Here is a 25,965-nt window from a genome sequence, read left to right as displayed (position 1 = left end):
ACGGCAGAATGGAGCTCGCTGACCGAACGTGGAGCTGGGGGACGCATGAGTTCACCAGACAATGAGGTGGCTTTTCGAACTCCAGGCGACGAGTCTGTTTCGGGTTACAAGTTGAACGCCTAAATCAGGGGAAGCTCAGAAGAATCGGTTCGGTCCCTCCTGGACCCGTCTTTAGGGAATTGTAAAAAGAAAAATGCAGCTTTTCTGCGTCGATTTTCTTTTTATAAATTGTCTCAAGACCTAAAACTAGGCCAGGTTTCCTCTCTTTATTTTCAACTTTCACCACGTGTAGTAAAAGCTTAAAAATGGCAACCTACATTGTGTCGTAACCTTTTATCGCTCTTTTATTAGAATAATTTACTGGTTCGGGAGTGAGACGTTTCCTCTCGGTGTCAACCTGGATGCCGTGTTACTCAGTGAATAACAGCTCAAATACTGCTTGGCATAGCAAGTCCTGCACAAGGCGAGGGGACCTCATCAGCAGAAAAAAAGTCTGAGCTGCTTTCGCCACAAAAGTTTGGCAGCAAATTTAGGAACAGAGCAGAGGTGGAGGATCTTTGAGAGGAGATAACAGCTTTTTCTTGAGTTAAGGGAGACACTGTTCGGTATATTTAATGCTTTGTAAGTGAAGCAATAAAATCTGCAAAAACACAAATTAAAGCAGGTTAGTTTTGCATCTTAATGAGCTCAACAACTCAAAACTTAGCTAATTAAACAAGGAGTTGGGATCTTAGGTGAACTGTGTGAGCATTTGCCTCAAATTTGGCTCCTTGTTCCAAACAACCATAACCTTCTTCTTTTTTAAGTTTATGAATGTTTTTCAAAACCAATTAGGCACAATTTTAGCTCATTAGCTTCATAGAAGGTAGAATTGACTATTCTTTAAAAAGCTGCACATTTCAAGGAAAGTCTTTGCACCAGTTCCCTTTAAAACCACGTAGAGGCCAACCTCAGATTTAAAATGTCATTGTTCAAAAAGAGATTAAAAACCTGCCTAAATGTGACACTTCTTACCCCTAATGTGAGTCAATTTGAAATTTTAATGGTGAATAATTAAAGTAAATAGAAAGTGATCTATCTAATCAATAAACTGTGGCAGTTTTTAGCTTAAAGTAAAATAAAATAAGCAAAATCTAGGGATGATTATCTCCAAAATTGTATTTTTATTAGTGCAAATCAATAATGTGGTGCAGATTTGTGTTAAAATGCTTTATTTTTGGAAAACCACTTAAAAGAGCTTTTTAGTGGGTATGAAAGCATTAGAATCAAACTAAATTAGCTCTGGATCCAACTCCTCGCTGCAAATGTTAGCAGAAAGTTTAGAAACAGAACCCTGACAGTAGCTTTTTACAAGCAACAATGACAGAAGGCAGTGCTTTAGCGGGTGAAATCGAGTAAAATGCGATAATACTTCTCGCTGATAGGTGTGTGAAACAGGAAGAGGGAAATCAGTCCCACAACAACGATCTAACAAGGTTGTTTTTGCATTTTAATGAGCTCCAAAGCTCTAAAAGTCAGCTTGTTAAACAAGGAGGTGGGATCTTTGGTGACCTGCGTTGGCCTGTACCCTGAACTTGACCCCCTACTCATGACTGCTTGTGTCATTTAACAAAAACACACCCCTAACCTTCTGTTTTTCAAGTTAGTGGAGGTTTTTTATAAAGAGGTGACCCTTTATCCACAATTTTAACTCAAGAAGTCTCCCAAAATCAACTAGAATTAAGCTGTTTCTGAACATCCTTAAGAATCTGCAAATCTTCTTTAATTTTCAGCCTAAGCTCAATATTTAAACTGTCAGCATTTTATAAAACATGTAACGATAGTGTAAAATAGTTTCTTATTATTTTGGTGGGAAAAAAACTGTTGCTTATGCTTTAGCTACAACTGAAATGAGCTTTTTAGCAGGTATAATAGCATTAGAATCAGGCTAAATTGGCCCCTTTATCCGGCTCTTCTTGCAGGACGTTAATATTCTCACTTGGTTTAACAAAATTAGCCCCAGCAATAGTCCAAACTGACCTGATAAAAGGCGGATTTTCGCAGCCAAAGAGGGAGACGGCTTACCTCTCCACTCTCACGGGCTGAGTCGGGGTCAGCGCATTGACAGCCGCCGTCGTAGCTGAGTACTTTTAATTGAAGTAGCATTGCCGTCATTAACATCGCTATCATTATTACAGAGTGAGTGCTTCGGATGATACTTTTGTCCCCAGCCACCGCCGCCGCTGCTGCCGCCACCCCAACCCCCACCACCACTCCCCCCGCACATCATTATGCAGTGGCATCTATCAGATACAGGCTTAATTAGGGCCTGTACAGCACATTAAGCAAGGGGAGTAGCCAAGCTCAAATATTTATAAGGTTGAGTATATTTATGATCTGTGTCATAATCCCTTATTGGAAGATTTTTACAAAGCAGACCCATTTCTCGTCACAGACCCCGTCCTCTTTCATACAATTAACACTCTGCAGACGCCAAACTGAATGCATTTACAGAGAAACCTGTGTGAAGGAGACAGACGTCTGAAGATGCAGTAAATAAAAAAATTATTGAACTAACACCACTGCTGAACTTTTACCTGTTGAGATTTATCTTTTGCTGTAAAAACACAAAAAAAGACGAGTGCAGACTCTCTGGTTCAGTAAAACGTTGTTTGAGGCTTTTATTTTCTTAATTTCTCCTCTCCTGTAAGCCAGGAGGTTAATGCTCTTACTATTTTTAGTCTGAGCAGAGAGTGTAGATCTAAGTGGCAGTGAATGGCACTTCTCCACCCAACCTCCTCATGATAACTCCCCTCATCTCTTTTTGTTCAGGCAAAGGTATCGTCGCTGTCGTCAAGAGCCCTTCCCTTTTTACTCTCACTCAGGCATCTCTTCTCTTTTCTTAACTCTCGCCTTGGGAGAAACCACAAGGGTCATGTTTATTTCAAACACAAAAAACACACGCCTGTCCTTGTCCTCTCACCCCTCATGGAGGGAGGAGGGGGAGGCAGGTAAGAGCGGATTGCAATTAGAGGGTCTATGCTCGACTTGTTTCCTCTCTTCAGTGGCTGCTGGTGGGGGGTGAAGATGGTTTAATGAGCTAAGATTTCACAGAAATGTTTTTTTTTCTTAATTAATCATCAACAATCTCAGAAATGCAGGATGTCCTTAAATGTAACAAATAATAGCTTACAAGCTTTTGTTTAAAAAATTAGGGGCAGTAAAAGAAACCGTTTTTAGCAAATAAAGGTAAATCTGCCTAAAAACACGACGTGCATTAAAGCCTGAAGCTGCCCTGAATGGCCCCCACACCCTCTGATGAAAACTAAAGTCCAAAGACCAAAACTGACCGTTGATACATCAAAATCTCTTAAAATGTAATGGTTGGAAATACCAAAAAACGCAACCTTCTGATTACTTGAAATCTCCAGTGCCTTAGGAGTATATTGGCCAAGTTTGAAACTGATAGGTACAAATTTGTAGTATCTGTAGCTAGAAACTGAACCAAAAGGGCAGCTTTAATCCAAAGTGTTCCACTTCCTGGTTGCTACAAGGTGTGACTGCTGGAGTTGGTTGTGAGGTCTCTGTGAGACAGACGTTTGTACCAAATGTTGTCTACATTTCTGAAATGTACCTATTATTTCACCAGCCATGGTGCAAATGTAACTTACCATGACTTTTCATTATAGAATTTAAAGTAGAAAAGGTCTGCACACTGACGCTGGCCATAATTCAACTTTTTACTTTTGATGGAAAGTCTACATTGTGGCATGGCAACATCCTGACCACCACAATCTATAGTTTGTAGTTTGGACTCCTAGGTGCTTTAAGATGCAACCAGCTGATTTATTCATTAAAGACAGCAGACGAGGGAAAGGAACCACAAGATTCCACTACTCCTTTCTGCTACTCCAATGCTCTTAGCTGTTGTTTCTGTGAAATCGAGGATCAAATGTTCTTGCCTCTGTGTGTAGCTGAGTTTGGGACGGGTTGTGTGGGCTACGGCGCTGTTTTAGGACAAGTCGCAGTCGGAGAGCATTAGGAGGGGGAGTTTTAAGTTGTTTTGCCATATGTTGCCAGAATAATGTGTCAGAGTGAGAACGATGGAGGAAGGGAGGCGACTGTTGAGTCATGCTTTGATTTCAGCTGATGTTGGGATCCAGAGGACCTTGAGAATGATGTCAGGCTAGAAAAACTTGTAAAAGAAGAAACAGCATTTAAAGCACTAAGAGTGTTCGTAATAAGAAATATTCATATTTTTAAATGTTCGAAACCTTTTGAAAACTCCACTGAACCATAAAAGTGTACATAGACAGATTTTTCCATCAACTGGACTGGTTTTAATAACCTGTGATAAGTAGTTTCATCACCAGGGGGCAGTATAGGCAACAAGTTTGCCACTAATCTGAAAAATATTTAATGAAAACGTGTAAAAACGTCAGCTTGGGGCATCCACAGGGAAAAAGGAAATCAGAAATGTGATTCAAACTTTTAAACTTTTATGCAAACTGAGAACTTGTTCGATTGAGGCAATAAGTGATTTTCAGAACCTTTTCCACGAAAGACATACAAATAAAACCTCTTCAAAATGCTCAAAAAACTACAAAAGCGGTTTAAATAAAATCAGCAACAGGACTCAAAGTTGTCTTGACGAAGCAAAAACGTGTCTTTACAACCTTTTTTATAAAAAACATGAGAAAAAATTACGCAAATGTGACAGATTGTCAATCAGAGCTTTTTAAAACAATCTAAAAACGATGTTCAAAAGTGTCTCTGCATTCCAGAATGGAAAAATCTTAGTAAAATGTGACAAGATCAAACTTTAATGCCACAGCCTCAGCTCTAAATGCTTCTCGCTGCAGGTTGTTTCAATGACGTCCAACTATTTTCCGGACTCCACATTAAGGGAGAGAGCCTACAGGCATCATCGTGGGAGAGGCCCAGCTGCTCCTCCGGCTTCCTCCTCCTTGCTCCTCCAAGCTAGATCGAGCGTAGGAAGGAAAGCAGTGCAGTGAGCCTTTAGCCAGGTTGTTGGTGGTGGGGTCTTGCCTTTTATTGATTTTCGTTACTTTTCTGACAAACATTCTCGTCTCTGTTTGGCCACCGAGCAGCGTGGGGTGTGTGGAGTTTGAAAGGGAGAAACGTTGCCTGGTCTGGAAAACCTTTGCCTCCTGCTCCTCCTCTGTGTCTCTCCGTTCATGCTGGAAAGCTAATACATTATTATGCATTTTACTTTATTTTACTGCATCAATCTGAGGTGATTTAAAGGTTCTACAGGGGCTTGTACCTGTTTCTTTCTCAGACAGCTCAGTCTGTGTCTGTGTGTTAAAACAGCAGGGCTTCTGCTACTTTCAGGGTCTATTTATCCCAGAGGGAAATTTAAGTGTCAGCAAGAAGGAGGGACGCAATAAATACATGTTATGTCTTTGAAATGGAGAAGATCCGAGCTGTAAGTTTTCCCGTAAAGGCTCATTTGCTCTGGTATGAACTTTTTAAAAACACGGTTTGTCAGGTAGAGGCGGAGGAGGGGGAGGAGGTAGGGATTTCTGCTCCCAGTGTCATATCTGCTCAGGAGCCGCCGCTTCAGGAGAAGCCACCAAGGTGTCCGATCGCTCACGGTTCCAGCCCTTCAACCTGTCAGACACACTTTTGTGACGCCAAATCCCTCTATTCAGTTTTTCTCCTCTTCGGCACAAATACATTTTCCACCGTCTTTTATCAAGGACAAACCTGAACACGCACACACACACTCATCCAGGACCGAGGGGAATCTCCAGGGCCTGTCATTTTCCATTTACATTTTTGCCATTTAGCTGACGCTCCTATCAGGGGTGACTTGCAAAGAGCAGAGCGGCGGGCTGAACCTGAGGATGTAGGTGAAGAAATGTGAGGATATTTGCCTGCATTTTGAATTTCATAAAGGTGTCAGGAAGTACAAGTCACCTCCTGTCTTCACACCTGTTTTAATCTTTCATGAGGCTGTTCAGATTATTTCGCCAGGAAACTGAGACAAGCAGGGAGTAGTCTAAGACTCTCCACCTGGCAGTGAATTATTCAGGCAGACAGGAAGCCAATCGCAGGTTTCACAGGACAGGACTGCTTCATCATGCTCGAGCCAAAGTATGCATCCATTATTTACTCCCACCTGAAAGGAATCTGTTTTTTCCAACGTCTTTACCTACAAAATGTCCAATTCTTTATTGGACTCTACCTCTTCCACCCTACAGAGCACTGAAAAGTATTAACACCCTGTGAACTTTTTCTTATTTGGTTAAATCAACCTTATTGTTTGAATCCGGAGAGTTGAATCATTCAAAAGTGGCAGAACACCAACCTCCAGGGACTGAAGTTTGCGCCCCCTGGGCATTTTAACATGGCCCAGTCAAAACCCAAACCTGAATCTAATGATTAATTTGTGGCACCATGTGAAAACTGATGTTTATAGACAATCCTGAAACTCAGGGTGATAAATATGTGCCACCTTTTTAGATGTTTTGTTTTGCAAAAATTTAGAAAGCCATTTATCCTGTGAGACTGTTTCTGTGAGACTCTAAGCGAAATCTAATGTCTTTACCTGCAAAATCTTTAGGTTTTTATTGAATCCTCAACTCTAATTGTTTCCCTCTTCCATTGACTGCTTTATTCATCTACTGTTCCACATAATGAGAGATAAGTCGCTTCAGACCGTCAAGCACCTTCCTCGTTTGTCTTGCATGCTAACACACATGAACCCACCTCCTCCTCTTCGTTTTCCTGCAACACAAACAGCTCTGGGCCTTGGGCCTACTGTATGAGCGCTCTTATCTGCAACTTGCAGACTTTGCATTATGCCATCAACAAGCTGGTGTCTCCCAGACACCACCGCTGCACCACTGTCACCTCGCCGCCGAGCTCCTCTCAGGTTCCCTAAATTGACGTTAATATAGCATCGCTAATCAAATAGGATAGTGTCATTTTCTAAATAAATCGCCATATTCGCTCGGTGTCAAAGGTCCTTTTCCACACTGGCAATATTGTCTGGGTTTTTTGCCTTTTAATTTGATGCTCATGTATACTATGAATATCCCTGCGCTGTGCATAATGTAATTAAGCATGACCAATGCTATGTGGGCAGCAGTCCCAGAACCAGTCAGTTAACCAACCCAACACATAAAACCTGAAGAAAAAATGACCTAACAAGCTTGCAAAATTCAACTGAAAAGGTAGCGCTGTAGCTTGAATTTCTGACAAATAGATTGCTCATTTAACTCCAGTTTGTTCTGTTTTGGTTCAGCTAGAAACGAACATAAAGTTCAAAGATTACAGGAGAAATGTCTCCTCTTGCTCAAGACAAAAAAGGGAACAAAGCTAAAGTTCATCCCAAAAGTATGAGAGTGTGTTTCTGTCTGTCTGGGGGAAAAGTGAAGTCCAGACAACTGCTTCCTGTTGCAAGGAGGTGATGTGCAGATAATCTCGATACTGTCTGTGTGGTGTGGTAATAGGTTGGATGTCATGCTTGCAAGTTTAATTACATGTTCAAGCTCCTGGAGAATTTCAATCTTCAGGGTTTGGTCCTTTCTCCAAATGGTTTCCTAACTGGGAGAACCATGAGAGTCACCGGGTAGCAACTCAAAGAATCCCAAAAGGAAACAGCTGCATGGACAGCATGTGTGTGTGTGTGTGTGTGTACATATTTCCTGCATGTGTTTTCCCAAAGCTTCTGTGTGATTATGTGTTCTTATGTTTCTGGGCCACATGAGCTTGGAAAAAAAATATCCCTGCCATCTAACTGTTTAAGACCCAGGTGTTTGGGCTCGTTTAGGATCGGAGCGCAGGAAATGCGGGCAGGTGTACTGGTGGCAGGGTTCCTATAATATTTCATGTTGAAATTCCATTCTTTACCAGACTCAAATTCCCAGCATTCTCAGTTCCTTTTAGCCTGTTTTTAAAATACAAATATGAAAGTTGAACATAAATATGGAACTCTGAAAACCGATGGATGGATGGATGGATGGATGGATGGATGGATGGATGGATGACTGGAATGTCTTGATGATGTGGCAAGGGACAAAGAAATACAAATATTTTTCCAAACTCTTATTTATTTTTTCCTTACTGATCCACACCTAAATTCCATACTTCTCCAGTCGTCTAAGGATTGGGTAGGAAACCTGCAATGGGAACATGTGTCTAGTGTTAGAAGGACAATCTTCCCCCACCTCCTCACCCTCTCATCTTTGTCAGCTGTTGTTCCGTCATTCCAAACAGGAATCTCGGCAGAGTGTAATTTCTCGGCCATTCTGACAGCAGCTCAGGATAAAGTGGCGCTCTCCTCCCGGGTGATTGGAGGGAATTGCTTCTCCGGGTGACAAATGATTAGCTGTTATCTGGGACGGGATTTAATTCCTGCGAGGAAGTCAGCCGGTCGTGTTCAGCTTGAGCTGACTCAGGTAGGGTGTGTTTGCAGGGAGTAAAGTCGCAGGATGGTTCTTCCCACCATCAGTACAATACCTAATCCAGTCTGTAAGGGGCTGATTACGGCTTTGTTTAAGTGGAGATGTTGTTGCACAGGTGCAGATGTTTCCTTACTGCTTTTCATCATCTCTGTGCATCCAAACCAGCACACTGGCTCAAGATTTTGCACTTTTGAAGTAGCTGTGCAAAAGTATCAAGGAGTTTGAAATAGATTGACAGAGTGGAAAAGTACTTTCTAATAAGGAGAGCCGATTGCCATGTGTTGCACGGACTCAGGAGGATTTTGACACATTAACCGTTGGGCTGACTTCAAGCCCTTGTCCGTCTAATGGCTCCTTGGCATCCAGGGTTCCTGTTGGAGGTCAATTTGTGGTACTGACACCAAGGTGAGCGAGGCATCTCAGGGAGAGAATAGTAAAGGTGTTGAAGTCTGATTGGTTGGTGTCTGCGGTGCGAGGGGCCGTTGATTGTCAAACCGTGAACACATGTTTCCCAAATGGGAAAATGTGTAGACACTGGCCCTCCCTTTGGACCCCGTCATGCCCTGAACAGATAAGAGAATTTGAGAGTTAGAGTTGCATTAGAGGAGGGAGAAAAATGTCTGTGTCGCAAGAGTAAATAAGTTCTCCCCATGCCAACGGATCCCCACGGGATCAATTAGCTGCCCATTACCATAGATACAGAGAGTTTCCTATGCAACAGCTTTGCTTCGAAATCCGAGCAAAAGGAGGACAAAGACTACAGGAGGGGGAGAATGTTTAAGGATCTTGTCAAACTTCACCTCTGGCCCAACAAGCGTCAGCTCGCAGGAGGCCTGGGCAAGTCGTCCAGGGTCAGGAAAACAACATGAAAACGTCTCTGTCAGCCACTCTGTTTTCATTACCTGAAACAACAAACAGTGCGGGGAAAGAGAAGAGGCGAGGAAGGAGAGAGCGAGTGCTCCCCTGGGGTGCCATTTACGTCCTGTGCAGATGAGAAGATCCTGAGATTGGGTTTTCTGTCCTCTCTGTCCCTTTTTCTCACCTAGTCATCTATGTTGTGACATTTTGGCAATGCAAGTCTGCATCCCTAATCCCTTTATCTCAGCGTTAATGGTTGCTTTGAAGTGCTTGCACTGGAGATCAGCTCCACCAAGGTTAGAGGTGCATTCCCCCTCCAGGGCTCCTGTCAGGCTGGTCCAACTCCTGCCAAGTTCAGCCAAGCTAGAAATGTATGCAGGGAGAGGTCTTTGGATAAAAATGCCCACCAACTGGCTCATGCTATGTTAACTACACTTGAGGGAATTGTCCTGCAATAACATCCACCCACCCGAGGTTCTGCATGAGTCCCTCTTTCCTCTAACCACACGGAAGAGGGCATTGTTCGTCGGCCCCGCCCTGGCCTGCCTGAGCTGCTGATATTTTAACTAAGGTGATGATAGGCTTGGTTGTTTTCCTCTGAAGGGGCCGTTCTCCTTTCCCACCCCCCAGCCTGTCTTCTGCTACCTCTCAGTCTGTGGGAGCTCCACTTTTTCAACTTCTTCCTCATGATTTATGACCTCTCCATCAGATGCATCCCATGGGTCCCTCTCCGGCTCTGCCACAGCAACTCCTGACTAAAATGGATTAGGTGCAGCTATCCGCAAATGGATCCTTCACCACCTCTGCCCCAGCAAAGGTCTGATTGCAAAAGGTGGAGTGGGCCTAAGTGCCTCACTCTGATCCTCGGCGTCTCTGTTTGCCAGCCGTAATTACCTGTTTTGAATAAGTTAATAGCCATAGGAAACCCGTTTGCCGGGGATAAAAGGGACAGTATCTGGCCTTCAAAGCGATCAGAGGGTTTAAACCGCACCAGGGTGGGTACATATGTGTGTGGGAGGGGGGGTACTTTTCCTTCATGCATTCTCAAAAGAGAAGGAAAAAAAGTTTCCTTATCAGGTATGTACTTAAAAGAATCCCACTGCTGGAAACGCACTGTCTTGGGGGGGAAAGCGGAGAGAAAGATGAAAGGCTTTTGTTAAAAGTGATGCTTGGCCCAGGTTTCCTGTGCCTTTGCCTAGACTCCCCTGTCCCTCCCTGCCTGAACACTCAGCTCTCTTCCTCCCACTTTTGCCTTCTCTGACTCGCAAAGCTGTCTTTGAGGGGGAAAAGTAAACCCTTCTTGCCGCCTGTCGGTGTTAGATTAAATACCGAGATGGCGACAGGAAAAAGGCAGGGAGGAAAAACAAAAAAAAGAAAAAGAAAGTGCCTGCTCGCCTAGTGGGCTGGCGGACCGACTCGCTGGCTGGCTCACCGGTCTGGGATGAGGGATGTTGGAGCAGAGCTATCAGGTTGGCCACGGAAACTGCCAGTTAGTCAGCAAGACTCCCAAACATGCCGCCGCAGGTTTTTTGATGACATGTCAATCTGTCTCAGGGTTGATCTAAAACAGAAAACTCATCTCTTTTCCTCCTTATCTGTGTTGTATTGAGTGCATTTCTCATGGCTGTCTTTTCGTTACCCTTTACAAGAAAAATACAAATGATAGGACTTCTGGGGACTGTGAAAATTGCAGACCCAAGAATGTCCTTTGGGGTCGTGTTGATCCACAGACGCACGGTTTCTGATGAATGCAAAGGAAATACGAGGCCTTTTTCTCACATTATAATCACAAACTTTAATGTATTTTATTGGTATGTAGATAGTGTTGTTAGACCAACACAAAGTACATGGTTTTGAAAAATGCTCCTAAACTAAAATCTAAAAGGTATGTCGTGCATTTGCAATAAAAGCATTGCCCCACCATGATGCTGCCACTTCTTCACCGTGGAGAAGGTGTCTTCCAGATGTTTGATGTGCCCCCTGCATGGCCAGTGGCTAGCTTTGAACAGGACTTTCTGCTTGCCCCTCCTCCATAAAGGCAATAGTTGCAGACTACATGACTAATAGTTGTCCCACATATTCTGTATCTGTGTTTCTATGAGTTTAGTCCCCTTTCCCCTGACACCCCTCAAAAAAATCCAGTGCACTCAACAATTGAAACCACCTATGTAGGATTTAATCTCATCTAGACATGGCCGTCCACCTAAACTGAAAGGCCGGTCAACGTGAACATTAATCAGAGAAACAGCCAGGAGCCCTGTGATAACATTGGGGGAGCTACAGCCATCCACTGCTCATGTGGGAGACTCTGTTGACACATGTATTGCACAAATCTGGCCTTTACTGCTATAAAGAAATCCATAGGAAGTTTGATTTGAGGTTTGCCACGAGCTATGTAGGAGACACAGCAGACATATGGAAGAAGGTGAACTTAAAAGATGAGACTTTTGGCCTACATGTAAAACACAGACACAAAATTAGGTGAAACCTTTTGGTGTGTGTACACTAATCCACTGCTTTTAGTTGGTGTGTCAAACATTTCTTTTGAAATACATTAAAGTTTGTAGTTGTAAAATGAAAAAGTGAAAAGTTAAGTGAGTATCCACATTTTTGCAAGGCATTGTTTTCAGGAAACAACCCTATAAAATGTCTTGGCTTTCCCTGGTCTATCTCTCTGTTTTCCTGCTCTGTCCCTGCCCTGCCAGCCTGACTAATCAGGACTGCAAGAAAAATGCTAATGGCTTTCATGCAGTGACAGTGCCCTGGCAGGTTTGTAAGCGCTCCGCCAGGAAGAGAGAAGAAAAAAACCAAGAAGCAGGCGCAGCTATGCATCCTAGAAATGAGACTCAATAAACACAATAATGTGTTTAACTTGTAAACTAGCGCGGGTGACAGATTACGGGCGGTCCAGCAGTGTGGCGAAGCGCCGACATCTCAGCCGTTCACCTTTTGCCTCTACATCTGTCCTGCTAATGGGCTCCACTTCTCTGCCAGCGCAATGGAAACCCTGCGCCGAAACAAAAAAAAAAAATCCTCAGGCGAAGCTCTCATTCTATTTCCCAATTAGACGAGAGGGCATGATTAGTTTATTAGCAGTAGCAAAAGCTCCGGCGAACGTGTTTGTGGATTCTTAGCCGTTAATGAGCAAATTCAAACCCTATTGAACGGACGCCTGTGGGAGGGGGGAGGTTATTCGCGTGCGTACTCGGCTAATAATAGCATCCCAAAGACAAAAGATGGAGGAAATAGCATTATAGGAAGGGGGGGGGGGGGGGGGGGGGGTCAGAACAATGAAAGCCTACTGGCACTCTTAATGGCATGCTCTTTCATTTTGAAAATTGTTTCCCTTTTGGAATTGCTCGGCATCCTCTCCTTAAGGGTTTGGCAGAGTGGATATACATACACATACTCAATTTTCCCAACCAGTCATACTAACACCAGGGTGCAGAGGCAGGAGCCATGGTTCCACCTGTGGGAAGTGAACTCTAGCACAACCCCCTCTTTGTTTTCCCTCTGCCTTGGCAGGCTTAACCACCTCCTTTACAAACCAGGTAAATTGTTCATTAGGGCTGAGGTAAACGGGCGGTGGGAGTTGTTTTTTTTCCCTCCTTCCTAGAAGAAGTGTGAAGAACAAACAAGTCAGAGCATTTGTTCAACGGTGTAATCTACACATCAATTATCCTGCTGAGCTAATTAGCACCTCTGCATACCCCAGGTACCTGAGCACTCACACATGCTTGACTCTTTCAAGCCACTGATCAAAAAAACGAAGGGGAGAGGATTGACAGAAACACAAGGAGGCAGAACCCAAGGGTAGGTAGGGGGAAAGCCTTAGATCAAAATTTCCTTTTTACTTACAGTACGAGGCAGAGTGTGTGGATCTGTGTGTGTGTGTTTGTGCTTTTTGCAGCCGTTGCTCAATTATGTAAGCCATCTATATATGCAGTGCTTACTTGTTGACCTTCTGTACGTTTTGTCAAATTAAAGCCACAAACTTTAATGTGATTTATGTAGATTTTACACGACACATCAGCACTTGTGTTCACAGAACAACTGAAAGGGGTGCCTTTATTTTCACTCACCCAACCCAAGTCAACACTTTGTACAACCAACTTACGCAGCAACAGCTGCATGTCTATTGGGGTTTGTCTCCACCAGACAGACATTTTTCGCCATTCTTCCTTACAAAATAGCTCAGTTGTCAAGCATCGCCACAGTTTCTGAATTATATTTAGCTATGGACTTTGACTAGGCCACTCTAAGACATCAAAATGCTTTCATCTAAACCCCTCCATTGTAGCTCTGGTTATATTTTTAAGGTCTTTGTCCTCCTGGACGGTGAAGAGGTATTTCTTCCAGGATTTCTCTGTAATTTAGCTCCGTCCATCTTTCCATTAACTCCATCCTGAAGAAAAACATCCTCACGCCATCATGCTGCCATGACATGTTTCAGTATGGTGCATTGAGGGCCTCATTTTCCATCAGAGTGTTTTGCATTTTGATCTCATCGGACCAGAGTACCTTCTTTCTCATCTTTGATGTGTCTGCTTCCATGAAGGCCAGATTCATAAAGATGATCACATAATTCTGCTTCGATTTGTTTTTAACACGTTTAAATTTTTATGGAAAGTATAGCATCACGAGGTACTTTTGAGTAGAGAAATGGTGTCAATTATGATGTTAAAGGCTAAACTACAATTTGAACCACTGAGGTTGCCCTGCTGGACTTTAAAGTGAAGGTCTTAGCATGCTTATTAAGGTGCATGGGATGCAAAAAAGCCCCAGGTATCCTCATCCCCCGCCTCCACTTCTGCTCCGACTCTCAACTCCCTCCATGTAATTAAAAGTGTAGTCCTTACCCACCTGCGGCTAGACAAGAAAGACAGGTATAACAATAAAATTTAAAATAAAAACAGAAACAGAAAAGCAACAGGAACAAAAAAAGAGAATCAGAACGCCTCGGACTGCTCCTGTTTACTCCCTCCCACGTCATGTATAAGTCATGGGCTCTAGGGCCTCCGACTGCAGCGCTGTCTGTTCCTGCCGTTTACAGAGATCCAGGAAGAGGTTAACTTGTGTCATCTAGCTGCTGTCTCACACCTGGCGTACCTTGCCTCTGGTTTGGTCTAACAGGCACACACACACTGATATTGTTGCAAATCAGAAGTTGTACACAAGCTCATTCAGTTCCCAGTTTGAGATAAGAAACACATTTTCTTACTGTTAGGCCTCAAATTAGGAGCTCATAAAACACTTGTATTACAGGCATCTAACTCATGCTGTAGCATCTTGAATTGTTAAATAGGAAAATGTGGATTGGCTTTTATGATTCGATGCAATTAACCAGCATTCACAAATGTTGTTCTACTTACATTTGTCATTTTTGCCACTTGTAACATACTGTTGACCAAACAACCTAACAATCTACCACTTGTGACTTTTAGGCTAAGAGAGTTTGCACAAAAAGTATTTTTATGTATTGGTATGACTAAGTATTAAGGGCTGACAGGTCACACGAGAGTTACCGTATTTGCCAATACAATAAACACCCTAAAGAGAAACGACCGGTGCAGTGCCCAACATCAGTTAACGCATAATAATTGGTACCTTTGACCCATATTTGATCCGTGTTTCTGAAGTGTGCCAAGACAAAAAGGATTTCTGGACTACAGCTGAAGGTTGTTTTTTTTCCCAGGTTCGAAAAGATCAGCCCCCTTTGCTCTGGAGCACTGGCTGCAGACCAGATACCACTGTGTGGTTTGCACTTAACACTGTATCCCAAAGGGTCACACAAAAGAATTGAATACCTGATTTCTCAACCTCTGATTGTTTAGTATTAACAGCCAAGGGATCACTTGGTTCTATTGGCAGATGTAGTAAGAGTTCAAGGCGATTCTTGGCACTACGCCAGCTGCAAAAGCAACCAAGGTGGATTTTTAAAAGCTCATCCTCTTTGAGCGGGAACTAAAGGAGCTTCCAGGAGATAGTTTTAGGCACTTGGGGCGTTGCTGTGACAATAAGCTTTGCCCTCTCTGTCTTACAACCTCCAAACACCCCCTCCTCTGGTTGGCTGGTGGCTAATTGGGAATTTGGTAACAGTGTCAGGGAGAGTTGCCTCTCTCCAGAGGGCTCTCCCTCTTCATCTCTTGAGTGTGCGTGTGTGTGTGTGTGTGTGTGTGTGTGTGTGTGTGTGTGTGTGTGTGTGGTTTGCAGACCAGGAAGGCTGGGTAGTTGGTTTCCTGCTGGTGATGAGCTATACACAGACACACACACACACAATTCCCCATTTCCTGGTGCCTGTTTGATACCTGGTGGGGATGCCATTCAGGTGACAAAGATCTGCTGTGTGTGTGTGTCTGCAGGGGTAACAGATGTGATTTTACAATCTCATTAACATGTGAATGAGGCCCTGGGCCCCCAGATTGGCCGAGACCACAGAAGAAGGATTCAGCTCTTCTCATCACCCTCCTGTGGCCCCTCACCTGGACCCCCACCCTCCCTGTTCATCCTGTCTGATCTCTTTAGTCCATCTGAGGTCCTGGGTTGATTCCCCCTCCTCAAAACACACCAATCGACCTTTAAACAGCTGGTGACCGGGAGAGTTTTATAACAGCACAAAGTCCCCCTCTCTTTGCCTGTTTTTGTTGTCAATTTGTGTTTTAGTTCAAGACGTTTTTAATCACAAAGTAACCAGAAATAATGTCAGGAATCACTCATGAACTTTCTGGAGCTGCTGTTAAGGAGTTCTGAGGGCAATCTGGTGGCGTGAAGTAGTTGTTTTAGCTCTCAGGTGCTGTTTTGCTGAGATAAGCGTGGCCATGGCCCCGTCACTGCGGACAAGAATGCAAAACAACCTTGGCCAGATCAAACCAATTGTTTTCTCAGCTATCTGGCGTCCCACTCAACAGTTTGTGCCTCCTGGAACATAAAAAAATGGTGAAAGAGCCTGGGATGACTGCCTGTAGCCTCTGTGATGGGTTTTTACCAGCTACATATGTTGTTCAAAGTTTATTTTGCTGGATCTTTGTCTGAAATCACCAATGAGCTTTTTTTTTGTTTCCTAAATAGATGCATTACATCTTATTCTCTCCCCTCCCTGTGAAGGAAATCAGCATCAAAAGCTTCTGTTAGTCGGTAATTACAGCTCAAGTTCTGCTTAGCCGTTATTAGCAAAAAAAAGTACAGTAATCTGGCCTGGCAGTGCAATATGTTACCGTCGCTTTTTTAATTAATCTTACAGGCAGCGTAATAAATTTACAATATCAGATTGGGGGAATACTGTATATAGATTTATTAAAGCTTTTAATCAGTTCTGGCAAAATTAATTTTGCAATGATTGCTTACATTTGAATTTGCATATACTTAGTGCGAGTAATTTATTTTTATAGATTCCTTTTTTATTAAATCGAGGCACACGGGGGCCGTCAGAGATGAAAAATTGCTGGATTTTGCTTCTCTTTGCTAGAAGGGAGAGAATTTTTCTTATCGATGCAAGCTAAGGTGTTTCACCCCCTGTTTTAAAAGTTTGTTTCTGGTTCTGTAATCCTTAGTTTTACAAATTCTAGGTTAGCTTTGTGGCTGTTTTTAATGTCAAGTAACTTCTTGACAAATGATGACAACTCTGGGCTGATTTTCATGATTTAACCTCAGTTTCTTTTCTTTCTGAAGGTCTCTACATAAGAGAGGAACATTTTTACCAGCTTAGATTGTTCATGTTCATTATCAAGCTCTGAGTCATTTAATTAGTCCTGCTACTGAACTACAATGTTCTTCAGTAAGCCTGTTGTGCATCAACATTTTTATTTAGCACCTATACTTTGTGAAGAGAAAATAATCAAAAAAGGTCACAAACATGTTTTGAACTCTAATATTGAGTTTATAAATGAGTTTAATAATTAATTGTATATATTCTGTTATTTATATAGAACACTAGAAATTGTGTAAAAGTAATTTACTGCAATTTACTGTTTACCAGTCAAAACACACCATTATATAGCACAGCCTTAGCTAATGGAGGACATTAAAGCTAATGCTAGCATGCTACCATAGATTTAACATGCCAAATGTTATTTTAGCATGCTAAGATGTTAGCACTATGACAGTTATTTTAGTATAATTGAATTTATTTATTGCTATTCTCACAATAAATGTTTGTTTTACCTGTGCATTTTGTTTTTGAGAGTAATTTGACATTCTGACAGTAATATTTAGTGTTTTGAAAGTAATTTTAGCATGCTAATTGTAACTCTTGCATGCAAAATGATATGTTAGCATGCTACCACTAATTGTAATGTGAATTTCTGACTCTTTAAAAAAAAAAAAAAACAATTATTTCACCAGACATTATTAACAGTGTAGCAGAAAATGTCCTCATCAGCCTAAGCTGGAAGATTTGAAAAATTGAGAATTTATACTGATTTCAAAGACAGTAAGTTTGTCAAACATGAATTACAAACAAAAAGTCGTTCAGATACCTTTTAAACTGACGATCAACATATAGTTACAGGTTTAGAGAGTACAATAAATTTAATTAGTACAATTTTATTGTAAGTGCTGAAAAGAAAAATATGTTTTATCCAAAAGAAAAACAATTCCTGTTGCCTAATTAAAATATGTGGTACTGCTTTAGTTAATTACTATTTTAAATATAGAAAGAACTGAGCCTGTCTGATACTATATGTTGAAAAGAATAAGAAAAGAACATCCGTTCTTTACCTTTGCTGATGTACCAGCCTACCCTCATGTTGTTTGCATTTTTTAAAAATCAGAGCTACATGCTGACTTTATTGCAGGCTTGTTGTTATTAGTTCCCATCTTTAACTGTGATCAAAGCAGACCTTCCCCTACACCACCTTCCTTTTTATCTATGTACTCTCCTCCCTTGTAAACACACAGAAACACACAGTGAGGTACAACGCATCACAGAACAGAGACAGACGTCCACTCCCACTCACACAGGATCGGTGTAGCACTTCCAAGGCAGATAGGAGTGATTCATAAACAGATGAACCCGAAGCAGATGTGTTATCGCGGTGGCTCAGAGGGCTCACAAGGCCACACCGTACTCTCACAGGGCGGCCACACTCACACATGCAAAGTGGGGTTTCTATAATAGTCCGAGCTGATAATACCCCACCTCCAAACCTGACTCCAAGTCAGCAGATTCCACCACCTGAGTGTGTGCTCCTATTAATAAATATCCTCCACATGCCATGTTATCATGTTGCTGCCGTTGGTGCGGGGCGTGGACGCCATGGCATTGAGCCACCGTGTCCCTCTGAGACAGAGGAGGAGGAGATGAAGAGAAACGATTTAGATAACACACAAACACACACTGTTCCTTATTATTGGAAAGAGCCGACCACAAGAGAATGCTGGATTGTCTGTAGATACGTTTGGATATTTTTACCTCTCCTCCAGAGAGGAATTCATGAACAACATCAGACATCTAGATGAAAATATTCAATGATATATCCATAAAGCAGGTTAAATTTGCCACCAAACAGTTACTTAAGGCTTTAATCTGTCTCTAAAACGAATCATGTAATGTTTTATTTTGAAATCCTTGCATTTCAATTAATTTCGCATTCAGTCAAAACCCATAAGCATGTGTTTTGACATGAAATAGATCTGTTTTATAAGCTGTTTCTACACTATTAACCTACAGGTGCCTTTGCTTCCATTACAATCTACATTTTAGCAAGCTAATTCTAATTTTAGAGCCACGACACTATTTTTTAAATTTGTATTGTTGCATTTTAGTAATAATTTTAACATGCCAACAGTAATTTTAGTTGTAACAGGAATTTTAGGTTGTTAAACAGTAAATTTTAACATTTAATTGTGACTTTAGACATCCCAACAGTAATTTTATTGTTTTAAGTGTTATTTAAACATGCTGACTGAAATTTTTTGCATTTAGGCAGTAACTTTATGTTAACATTAACTGTAACGTGCAGTCATTTTATTGTGCAGATTGTGCATTCAGAGCACTAACAGAAATTTTAGCATGTTAATTGTAATATATTAGCGGTATTTTTAGCAGGGTAATCGTAATTTTAGAGCTTTAACAGCAATTTTAACATTTTGACCATAGTTTTAACAAGCTTATCATAATTCTTAGTGTTCTAACAGTAATTTTATCATATGAACAGGGATTTTAGCACACAAATGAAAGTTTAAGAGCCCTAACAGTTACATTAGCATTTTAACTGTAATTTTACATGTGCGCAGTAATATTAGCATGCTAACAATATGTCTACTGTAGCTAACACTGATTTTAACACAGTAACTGTAAAGTGTAACGCTAAATATTGTAAATGTCATAAAGGAAAACAACAGAAATGTATCATGCGATACAGTAAAGCCGCTATACCTTATAGCGGCTAAAATAGACCATAATACCCTACAGCCCTAGCTGAGAGAACATGCTAATGCTGTTTTTAGGATGATAATTTTACATTGTAGTGTGCAAATAGTCATTTTCTGCGTGCTAAAATGGTTACTTAAGACTTTAATTATGACACTAAAAGCAGTCATGCAATGTTTTAGTTTGAAAATCTTGCCTTTTAATGCTTTCATATTCATCTTGTGTTGACTTCAAATGGATTGCACACATCTGTTTTATTAGCTGTGTTTCTACACCATTAACCTGCAGGTGCCTCTTCTTCTCCTACAATCTCCGTTTACATGCACATTCAGAAACAAAGTCCCGTAGATTTCGCTTACTTTAGAGCACTTGCTGCTTTCATTCTGCTTCATTCACAGCAGAAAAAAGGGTTTTTTATAAAGGAGGGGAAATTAGTGATGGTCTCCCTTTTATGTGCACGAGAAGAAGCCCCCACTTCGCCTGGCGACGACTCCAAAACTGGAAGCGGTTCATCCAGCAAGGGTTTCTTTTTTAATTTTTTCCCCCCCTTTCGATATGTGTGTTTGTGTGTGTGTGTGTGTGTGTGTGTTTGGTTAGTTACAGTAATTACGGCCCAATAACTGACAGCCAAAACCAGGCAGGAGAAAGTCGAAGGGGGCTGCATTTTCCTCAGCCTCGCTGCTGAACATCTGCTGAGAGATTTGCATATTAATTAACCCATATTAACTCTAATTATTCTGGGAAATTATCAAATAAATTAAATTTTCTAATTTTAACCGTTTTTTTCTCCCCCCTTCTTCTCGTTGCTTGACGTGTGTAACATCCGGAAACTCACCTGAGTTGGAATAAGAGATATAAGCTCTAAAAGCGCTTTCCCTTCTCAAAGCTTTCCCTGCTCTGTTTTCCTTCCTCCCACTCTCCTCTCCTGGCCTGGGAGTCCTGAGGGCAGCCAGGGGAAGCTTTTGTGTGTCTTTTTTATTCTTCTTCTTTGGCTTGTGTGACAGGGGGAGGTGGGAGGAGGGTCTACTTGGAACATTTGTTGGAGGGAGGAACATGTGTGAACTGGGAGGAGGAGGAAGAGGAGGTGGTGGGGAGGGGGCACAGATGGTGAATCCGTGCAGGACCCAGCAAAGGTGGGACCTCTGAGTTTCCCCCTCCCCTCCCCAGCCTGTTGCCTGGGCCTCCTCTGCAAATAAATGGCACATTAATTGAATTAGAGTCAGAGCTGCTGCGAAGGTCTCCTTATGGACAAGACCCAGCAGAAACTGGACAGAAGGTTCCTCCATTTTCCTAAATGATCCAAAACATGGAATATATGGGATTTTTATCCTCTGTTCTGAGGAATCTGGTCTGGTTGTTTAGAGTCATTTAACCAGAAAGGTCCTGTTGAGACACATCTTTCCTTTCATGTGGTTCAAATGTCCTAAACTCTAAGAGTTACCTGCAAGTTTCCAACCATAAAGCTTTAATAAGACCGTTTCTCACAAAAGAAAGAAAAATTACAGGTTAAAAATATTCTCTCTACTGACTTTTTAGTGTCATATGGTCAGAAATATGAAAGACCCAATTACACAAAATAATGTAAAATATATGTTCCAATAAAATAAAAATAGCAACTCTGGCATATTTACATGACTAAAGTAATTATGTTGATTAATATGCAAAGTCCCCTATAACATAAAAATAAACCGTAAACAATTAAAAAACAGATAAATAAACTACAATGTGAAGTGATATAAGAATAAATGAATAAAAAAGAATGCATATAAAAGACAAAGAAAGGGGAAAAATAAATTAAGATAAAATGAATAAATAAGAAAGGAAAATTGTAAATAGAAAAAATATAAATTGAATAAAAATAAAAGTTAAATAACTCCAAATGAATAAATAAATCTTGGTAATTAAACAAAAAAACTATATAATAATAATAACGATAATAACAAATAGCACAAATATTGAAAATAAATAAATAAATAGACAGAAAACACTTGAGAAAGAATGTTTGTAAAAATCCTAAACATGGAAAATAGTTCCTTTAAACTCTGCCCTTTTTGTGATTTTTGTTATGAAAGTAAGAAAAACACATTTTTTCCCTGAGCTATTATATTTCTGAATCAAATAGTCCAAAGTTTGTTCCATAAGTAATTCTTTTTGATCCCTAGGTTTTTAAGCAAGAAATTATGAGGTTCTACATTTCACTGTCTTGATTATTTTCCTTCAAGAACAGTTTAGGAATTTACTAAAACTTCATAGTTTGTGCTCGTTTTGCTCCTAACGACCTTAAAAATGCATCAGTTTTCCACATTAAAGGAACTGCATGAACGAAAACTCATTGGACTTTGACACGGTGGCCATGTCACGTAGGTATCCTGAAGGAAAGTGAAATCTTTAACTTCTGGGTGTAATAAAGGTTAAACACATCTCTTAAACACCTAAACTGTAAGAAACTTCTATCTGTCAAACAAACACTTACTCACTTCACTCCCCCGTCTCTACAGACACTCATACACCCAGGTTGCGTTTACACTTCACTGAGTTTTCACCATTCATCGTCTCCCTCATGTCGCCGCCTCCCGTCCCTCACCCCTCACTCTCGCTGTCTCTTTTCAGAGCTTTTGTTTGCCCTCTGCCACCGTCCTTTCACCGACTTGGCCCCGATTTGCCCCTTGTGCTCGATCACGCCATTATACTGAGACAAGATAGCACAAAATATCCAAACATGTCTGCTTTTCTTTTGTCTGGGATCACGTCACCAGGCAGCTTCTTTTTTTTTTTTTTTTTTACAGAGGAAATACATTATTCTTACCAGTTTAGAAATGGTTGTTTAAAAAAAAAAAAGGATGAAGGTTGTCTGAAAGCGTAAAAATGAGGAAACTGTGGAGAAAAGCTGCCCTTGGTTGGTGTGAGGTTTCCTCAGACTTACCCGAGGAAGTGCTTAAACTGTTGCAGACATGAACAATGGCAGACAAAAGGTCATCACTAGAATCCGCTACCGCTGGCTGTAGCCATGAGGCAGCGACCCTGCTTCCACCTTAATGCCCTCCCACACACACACTCGGCTCCTGCTCTAACGGGGCGCTCCTGCATCCCCGTCTCTCCCTCGCAGCCATCCAGGTGATTCGCTTGGCTCACATTCATGAGACAGGGAGCGAGCGCGAGCAGTTATCGTCCAATAGGGAGAATGTCCCGGCTCATTATCGGCGTAGGAGGCCGAGCGTGTCACCTGGAGCTAAGCCTCGACACTTGACTTTAAAAAAGAGGAAAAAAAAGTCAGCCGGGGTGAGCGTGAGAGCTCCAACGTGGGTGTTAGTCATTCTCCCTGCAGCGATCACCTCCACAGAGCTCTGTTTCTCTCTCTGGCTCTGACACTCGAGCAGAAGGCCTTTTAACGCAGCCTCCTGTGGGCTCGGATTTAGCTACTTGGGGATTGTTAAATAAATGTGATTATACCTGTTAGTTTGGTGAAATAATTTTCTCCAGCAGCTTGCAGGTAGAACACAGTTGAACTGAGGTTTTTCAGGCCGGAATTTGTTGCAGATCTGTGATTTAGGAGGAAAGCAGCAGCAAGATGCGGCAAATCACATGTGTTTTATTGACTAATCATGAACAAGTGTGGCCAAATGTATGAAAACCAGGAGTTTTGGCAGCTCTGGACCTTAATGCAAACGTGAAAAGACATCAGCAATGATGAAAAGCAGATGATCCGTTTGGGAAGGGTTATAAAGACGTTTCAAAGTTATTTGAAATCCATTTTAAAAAGGTGGAGCAAAAACACCTATGAATGTGTGATGCTCCACCTTGGAATCCACTGGCCTCAGTTAGCATGTTAACTGTTAAAATACAGGACAATCAGGCTTGTTTGGAAGGGTTTCCTCTTTCTGTCTGAATGGATGATGTCTTTTGTCAAGATGAGACCACAGTAGAGATGCTTGGCCATGTTTTAGCAAAAATATGCCTCATCCCTCCTGTCTAGCACGGTTGTGGAGGGCTGATGATTTGGGCTTGTTTTGCAGCCACCTCGATTGTAGTTGAGTTGAATTCATCTGTGTGTCAAGGTATTATTGAGGCAAACATGAGGCCATCTGTCCAACAGCTGAATCTTGGTCCCAACTGGGTCATCAGCGGGATGATGAGGCAAAACACAGCTGTAATCTACAAAAAAAAATGGCTGAAAAAGGAAACATCAAGGTGTTGCAATGGTCCAGTCAAAGTCCAGACCTGAACCTGATTGAAATGCTGGGGTGGATCCTTAAGAAGTCTTTGCATCAGTGAGTTACTAGTGGTTGTAAATGCTGTTGGATCATGGGATGTACTTAGTTTTTCGATGACTGGATTGAAAGTTATAAAAACGTCGTTTTTTCTATACCTCTAGATAGCATGTACATAAGTTTGCATTTGTTTTGCTTCCTAAAATTGCAAGAAATGCAAGAATCAGTCACCGTTTATTGCTTAAAGTGAGTTTTTCTTTTAATGCTTCCAAGTGTTTTGCAGGAGTTGATTGTAACTCCGCCAAGGAAAGCATGTTTTTTTCCTGTCAAACCCTTCATAAACACAGTTATTTTAGACCCGAGTTTGTTAGATTAATCCCTCCAGTAGCTTTGTCACATCTGAACTGTCGCCTTTGCCGTCGTAGTAAGTTGCTGCAGTCAAATTCCCTTCCAGCTACTCTAATCGATACACAATATTAGCCCCTTTTCTCTGCTAAATGACACAATAATGGCAGGTTATGTCAGATACTCTAAAAACGTGTCATTTTAATTATCTGCAAAGCTCAAGTCGAAGAGAAGAAAGCGGTCTGAAACAGGTAGCAAAAGAAAAAAAGAGCGTCATCCATAATTTTCCTTTGTCAAGGATGACACTTAAGGTAAGAAAAGGACAGAAGAGGCATTTTGAGGAGTAAACATTATCTCCTTTTTGTCTTCTTCTCTCCCAAAAGACACAAAAGGCTGATTAAGACCGATGTTCGGGGGAGATGTAAAAGCTGCCTGAGAAATATTAGTAGGTTAGAATTACTTTGTTGCGTGACACAATACCAAAAGATGCTTGGCGCTCACAGAGGGAGCGGCTCCTGTCAGCGGTGGCACCTCAACAATGGGCAGCTTTCTCCGTGTTAACACTACGCATTTGACTTGACGAGCGCCCCTCTGTCATTTTGCCTTCTTGGAGGTGCGCGCTGACAGCTGACGTTCGGAGATGATTGCGTTCAGACAGTTCAGCGCCACCCCCGTTCGCTCGGAAGCAGCATAAACTGCTTGAAACTTGGGACGAAAATAATCGAAAGTCCTGAGAAGTTAGTTGGATCGGCGAGGGCAGCGTTCCCCTCATTCCCTATGTGGGAAGTCAGGAACGGTGCACTTTGCTGTGGCTGGATGTGTGCGGAAACAAAAAGAAGCTCCCTCACTCCTTTTATTGGGGAAGAATGGGCCCTTTAAAACCTGTCCAGCCTTAGATAATTTCATTCAGCTGGCCCCTGCTCTGCCGTCATTGAATCCGCATCCAGGGATCAGGTTCACAGGGATGGGTTGATAGCTTCCCAAGCCTCTCGGCCCTTTGTTCTAGTGGCGACCCCCCTCTTTCCTCTGGAAGCTGGGAGGGGGGACACAGAGCTGATGGGACATGGGTGAGAACAGTTTGAGATATTTGTAGGCATGCAGCACAGGGAGATAAACTTTAAAATGACTGGAGAAAAGTTTTGATGAAACATTCAAACAGGTACAGAGTTTCTTGGTGTATGTGGACCACCCAAGAGCTCCCAGCATCTCCAGCCTGGGTTGCCTTTTTTGTCATCCTTAAGGAGCATTACTGAGTCTGAACTTGCCTAAACCCTTGTGATCACACCTCTTGAAAAGGTTTTGTTTCCTCCGCCGATTGGTATTCGAGGCAGGTCACCGCTCTCCCACCCTCCTGCTCCTCCTCCTCCCTCCTCGCTCCCCCGTCTGAAAGCCCCGTTTTCATTTTAATTTGCACCTGTTGTGCAGTTGTTCGCTAGAGGCAAGTGCAGACCGGTCAGTCGCAGGGAGACGTGTTAGGAGGAGATGTGGGGAGGCTTATCTTTTCATATGTATGATGTTTTCAGAAATGTCATGCGTGGACTTCGTCTGGTTAGCACTTTTATTTCAGAGGCGGTTCAAGAGGTTTCAGTAGCTCCGACTTTCACTTAAAGACACTTTAATTAGACTTGTTGTTAAATCCTAAAAGGTCACAAGGTTAACCGTCCTGCTTATTTATTCTAAAATATAAACTGATTTTAGCAGAATTTAGAAGCACAAAGCTTGAAGCCCAGGGTTCCTCACCCTTAGTTGTCAATGAAGTGTGTCCCCATGC

The 25,965-nt window shown here is 41.9% G+C and overlaps 1 protein-coding gene across 6 annotated transcripts in view; it reads left to right on the top strand.

The window, feature by feature from the left end:
* The window catches only part of zeb2b (zinc finger E-box binding homeobox 2b), an 85,893-nt gene that overhangs the window by 35,917 nt on the left and 24,011 nt on the right, over positions 1-25,965 (top strand). The gene's annotated exons all lie outside the window — the stretch shown is intronic.

The sequence above is a fragment of the Girardinichthys multiradiatus genome, chromosome 24 (genome assembly GCF_021462225.1).
Source record: "Girardinichthys multiradiatus isolate DD_20200921_A chromosome 24, DD_fGirMul_XY1, whole genome shotgun sequence".
Taxonomy (NCBI): domain Eukaryota; kingdom Metazoa; phylum Chordata; class Actinopteri; order Cyprinodontiformes; family Goodeidae; genus Girardinichthys; species Girardinichthys multiradiatus.
Note: the sequence above shows the minus strand (reverse complement) of the source record. Positions and strands in the feature narration are given on the sequence as shown.